Below are 6,387 nucleotides of genomic sequence, written 5' to 3' on the forward strand. Positions count from 1 at the left end.
GGTGAGTCGGGGAAGGTGGTAGGGAGCAGTTTGTAATTCAGTGGCTTCAGGCAATTCATCACAGAAATTGAGTTTCTAATGCAGCATCTTGTGAATCCCTTTTGCCCTGTCAACGTTTTAATACATTACATTGAGAATGTAAATCATGTTTGAATTTTGGCACAAACTACACAGCCACTACTGCACTCACTCTCACTGTATCACACATACTAGTCCATACTATACTTACGTACTGTATGCATAGGGTAACGTGTGCATCATGCAAACATGCACACTGTAACCAGGGCTCTGCAGGCAGAATGGACCTATGTAAATTCTAGACATTAGATTATTTAAAATAAACCAACTATCAAATTATGAGTTTATATAAACCCTGCAAGGATTTTTGTTTAATTTAATTTAACATTTAAGTATATTATAATAAGCAATAACTGTGTTTGAGTCAATAGACCAACATCACTGTAGCACAATTAGGATTAGTTTTTAAAAATCAGAATGATACATCTGCGTAAAATTATGTGTGAAACTTTACAAGACATTGTATTAACGCCTTCCTAATAACCAGATATTATCATATTACCAAATTCTGACACCACTGTTACCCTTATTTTCATCAAATTATTAGTCTGCCTCGTCTTCATAGTTTCCCCTTTATTAGTCTGCAGTTGAAAAGATGTTAAACTGTTACCCTATTACTATTATTAAGATAATATTACCAGCATTTTCTTTTCCCATTGTAGCCCCAATGTTTCTGGCCCGTTATTACTAGAGATGTGCTGAACAGCAGCATCAGATCCAGTCACGCAATATTATTAAAATGGATCAGTATCAGGTAAACCTGTCCTTATTTTGTCCATCTCAGCCTGCTACGTGTTGCTGCGCAGCCCTCCTTTACCACAGCTGGACTCTACACTGCAGCCATTTCACTGCATATAAGAGTGAAAATTAGTTTGTAAATGTGAATAATTATTTAGGTGAACTGGTGAGTTCAGACACCAAGATTGGCAAAATATAGTGATGCAGTAAACTGTGACATTTACTGTCATTTGGAAAGAGTGGTATACACAACATTGGAAGGCAAGTGGATAGGGGTGGGAAATCTATCGATTATATTCATTATATTGAAGTATAAATTAATGAACAATATAGCAGATGACCATACTGTCATATCTGATATCTCATATCTTTCAGTGCTTCCCCTGGTCACTGCTGAGGAGCAGTAATTTTACTTAGCCACAAAGTGTTCAGATCAACTCAGTTCAGTATAATAGTTAATGAAAGGCTGTGTGTGTTTGCTGCCACAGAAAAGAATTAAAAACTGTTAAGCAATTCATAAATTTTAACCCTTTAGATTGAAGTGGTATCTAAACTTTCCTTTTGAACTGTTACCCGTCATCACAATCAGGCAGTTTCTACTGGAGTAAAATGATTTTCCTTGTGTCTTCATTGAGTGAGATTGATTGAAAAAGGGGGTTGAGGGCAAACAGCTTCTTTTATCAAAATATTATGCTTGTTCCACAGTTGTTCTTTGTTCCAAAGAAGCACATAGTTTAATGTAAAAGGTGTGTGTGATGTTTTTGCTAGAAAGATTTAGCAAAAACACTTGATTCATACATAAAAACAGATCACCCAAAGTTCATTCAACTCCTCTTGAGCTTGAAATGTGTAGATGTTCAACAAGTTTGACAGATGACACAAAGGCAACAACTTCCTGCTGTAGAAGTGGAACTTCTTGTACACTTCTAGTGCATCGCTCCTGACTTCTAGTGGGTAAGCAGTTACAATCATTGACGTCCCTACCAGTCTCTGTATGAGGATGATTTTCTTTCAATAGGGCAATAGGTCTGCCACATGATTACAGCCACTAAAAACATAGCAGTTCTATGGGACTGATGTTTTAAACTGTTCACTAACATAAGAACATGAAATAAAATTGGACGACTCTAGACCTCATGAGGTTCATGTTGTAAAAGTCAGTCCACAGTCAGTTAGTAATTCATTGATGAAGGTCACAGTGAGTCTTTTATTTACAAATACTGAGTCCTTAATTACTGATTATGATATGTTTGAATGGGACAACACGAGCAAGGCCATTTCACAATGAATCACCAAACCAAATATCATGGGTCCTATAATATTTTCCATGAATGCCTCTACAGTCAGCAGACAGTAGTAGGAATATAAGCTGCTGGATATACCAAACTTAAGCAAGCAATTATTGAATTAGACCAAATTTTGAGCAAATAAAAAATTCTGCATAAAAATATTTGTATTTTATGTAATATATTGCTATAAAACAGTAAAATAAAAGACTTTTAGCTACAGTTTGAAGGTAGGTTTATACATGAATAGACTAGATGTTAGTTTTAGTTCTTGAGGAGCAACTCATGAGGCACTGAAAATCTTCTTTTTACAGACCTCCAGGGATTTAACTTCTCCTTTTGCCTAAATGGTGTAGAAGTGTACTTACAGAACACATTTTCAATTACACTCAGCCAGATCCATGAGTGATGCTGGCTGAGGTTCAGAGGTAAAATGGACTTGAACATTCAACTAGTGAGGTCAGTGAAACACTCCTTTTTATCCTCTTTAAATTTCTGAAGAATAGATGCCTTTACAAGCCTCTGTGCTTCAATTTTGTGTTGTGCACCAGATCAGTTGGTCTTTTTTTGGAAACTAAGATGGAGATTTCAAAGGTGGAACCGCAACCAGTTTAAGCTTGTATTTGGCCCTGGGAATGGCAAGGCTGATCTATCGGTGGGTCAGTCCACCACTTTGGTCCACACTAAAATATCACAACAACTATTGGATTGGATTGCCATGACATTTTGTACAGACATTCATTGTGCCCAGAGGATAAATCCTAAAGACTAGTGACCCTTCTAACTTTTTAACCAAGCGTTTACACATGGTTCTTGCACAGTTTCTAAAGTCAAATTCAATGCTTTTAATTACCTTGTCATCGTTCTGACTTGAATGAATGATGCCTGTTCAATATGTGAAGAACCCACAGCACCTATGCCCTTTGTTTTTCTGGTGGTGACACAAAATTTCTCAATGCTGACTACTGAGAGGATGTGAGGAAGTCAGAGGAAGTTTCGGGTGTACTACTTGAAAACAATGCAGGCATTAGCACAACACCACTATTTGCCATCAGTGTACCACTGATGCAGATTTCATATCAACAGATGTAGTCCAAGGTTCTTAATGTGAATGTCTTTCACCATAAATTGCACCATGCTTCATTCACTGCCAGCACGAACCACCTCTGAAACTTAACTTCCTCAAACCACTTGTTAAACCTGCATCTCCCCATCTTGGCTCATTCTTAGGTTGTTAGCGAGCTAGAAATCATAACATAGCATAAATGTAAGGTAAAACTTCTATTAATGGCAGAGTCTCCCATTGTCTAACACTACATTAAGCAAACAAATACACAGACAATGGACATTTCATGGCAGGCTACTGCGTGTGACAAATTTCCCACCAACCTTAAACACACCATTTGCAAATTTATGGTCAATTGAAGACAATTTATAACCTTAACTCCTACCTGATTTTATTTTAAGACATGTTAAGACCTGTTAAGGATCTGCAGGAACCCTGTTACAAGCTAAAATGAAATAGATATAATGGGAAATATAACATGTAAACATCAGTATTATAACACTGTCTTTTGAGTGTTGTGAATATGTTAACATGAACATGTTAGCATGCTGATTGCTATTGAGCTTTTAGCTCAAAGCATAGAGCATAGAGCTCAAAGCCCATAGATTATTTTAGGGCATTGTTTTCATGTCAGGACTTTCACATTGCTACAAATAATAATTGAAAAAGATTGATCAGTTCAATGTTTTACTGTATCATTTTTTCTGTTACATCCATACAGCTCCACACCTTCACACTGGGAGAAAAATCTATGTGACTGGGCATGGACCAATCACATACCTAGTAACATACATTTGCACTTGGAAGCAGCATACCACACACTATTGTTGGCAGTAGAGCTAATCCACTCGAGCAGCTGGGGTTAAGTGAGAGGTTAAGGGAAACACGATGGTACTGTAGGGCAACATTAAGGGAGCAGAAAGCATTACACATCCACTTCCCTACCCACATTTTTCCGCTCTAGTGATTCTGGTCCAAAGCCTGCTTTACTAACCTTTAGGCTACTGCAGCCCCAATTAAACTTAAGTACAACAACAACTTCTTGAACAGTGGATTTCTCAAGTCAGTCATTCTTCATAATGCTTTTTTTTATTATCACTTGTGCAAATACAGCACTGCAAGCATGTCTTCTTTGGTGGAGTGTGCCACTCATGCTGCTCCGCAAGGTAAAGTGCACAATGAGCACATTTGCTTCAAATACGGAACTATCATTTTCAGAGTGGGGGATCATAGTATTCAAATCCGTATTTAACCTTTCAAGGCAGGAGGATTATGCAGCAAAGTCTCCATTCCGAGAGGTTTCCTCGCCCCCTACTCCCCTGCCATAATAATGATCATTATCATCATTGTGTGAAAAGAGGATTATCATATCGTTATATAAACCCAGGAACACCCCTACTATTATGAAGTAATTTCACTCTCATCAGTGGACCGGTACTGTGTATGACAGTCAGCTGAGCTGTCACAGGTGACCATGGCAGTCTTCCATCATTCTCTGAGCTGGCAGAGTCTGCAGTGAAGGAAGATAGAGAGGCTGTGTCTCATTTGAACCACAAAATGAAAAAGATTAGGAAGCAGAAATCATTGTCTAAAACATGGCAATGTAAAGGAACTTTAGCAACTTTTTTCATGGTTGCTAATAGTTGGCTAAATGAAAACCTTCTTTAAATTACTGGTATCCTTTTATTTAGTCATTATATCAATAATTATTGCACCAGAAAGGCTGTTTCTATTCAACTGTGAAAGAAATAAAAACTGCTGAAAGGTCAGGTTATTATACACTGCTGAAAAATGTACACTAGTGATGTATTATAGACAGACACAGGCATAGTGTTTGAGCCAGAACATGTCATTGCAACACTGACCCTTTAAAAAAACATAAAATGTTCATTACAACCTTCCTGATGTCCCCATCAAATCAAGAGCATGATCAATGCTGTGAGGAGATTTTTTAGATTTTATGAACTGTATCAACATTTATTTGGCCATTATCTTGTTCAGCATCATAACCCAGTTTCAGTCTGTGTGATTTCTGTCAAGGATGTTTTTTAGGAAGTGAAATCCCACTCTGCATCGTCCAGATATATATGTTTTTTAAATAGCAAGTATTGCTTGTTTTTGTTTCAAACAGTTAGCTTCAGTTAGCTTTAGGATTTAGTAGCATCTAATGGTAAATTTACAGATTATAAACACCTTGTCTCACTCCTTCCTTCCAAGTGTGGAGGAGAACCTGCAGCAGCCTTGAAACTCATGCAGAATGCACAAGGCCATATCTAGAGCCAGTGTTGTCCTGCGGTTTGTCCATTCTGGGCTACTGTAGAAACATGGTAGTGCCACATATCGGTCTCCACGACAAAGGACCCACACCCTCTGTACATTATTGGCTCATAACAAAAACACAATGATTCTTATTTTCTGGTGATTATACACTAATGAAAACTCACTTACTGGTTCCTGCCAGTATTTTACTATTATATATGATGTTCTTGGACTAATATTACTGCTGCATTAATGTGTATGTTGTAACTATTTTATATACAGTTGGGTAGTTTAATCTCCAGCAAGGCAACATATTCTAGATTATGTTTGCTGAAAATGTCCTTTGTAAATGTACAGCTCATTCTAAGGTAAGAAAAACAACAATTCCTATTTCAAGGTGGTTATATACTAATGAAATCATACTTGGGAGGATTTACCACATTCTGCTAATAAATCCCTGTAAATATTTAAGAAAAAGTGTGTATCAGTACCAAAATTTACTTAAAGTATCAAAAGTAAAAGCACTCATTGTGCAGTAAAATGCTCCCCATCAGTGTTTTACAATTATATACAATGTTTTTATTTTCACTTTACTTTTTTTTCTACAGCAATACATCATATTCTAGATAATGTTTGCCAAAAATGACCACTGTAAGTATAGGACTCATTCTAAGGTAACAAAAACACAACAATTATTCTTTTCAGGTTATTATACACAAATGTAAATTACAGTAAATTAGTCTGTTTTTTTTTTTTTTTTAGATAGAGATGAATTTTGAAGTTGATAAAGTCCTGGTAAATGGGAAGTACATCCATCATTTTTTCATCTATATGATTTTACAGTGAAAAAAAAAACTATTTCTTTAGTGTATTCAAAAAATTTAATTAGTAAAATGTCAAATATCAATTCTTGCATTATTTTGATTTCATTTTGTAGCCTTCACTGCATGTACAGTTTTC

The sequence above is a fragment of the Lutjanus erythropterus genome, chromosome 7 (genome assembly GCF_056507025.1).
Source record: "Lutjanus erythropterus isolate fLutEry1 chromosome 7, fLutEry1.hap2, whole genome shotgun sequence".
Lineage (NCBI taxonomy): Eukaryota > Metazoa > Chordata > Actinopteri > Lutjaniformes > Lutjanidae > Lutjanus > Lutjanus erythropterus.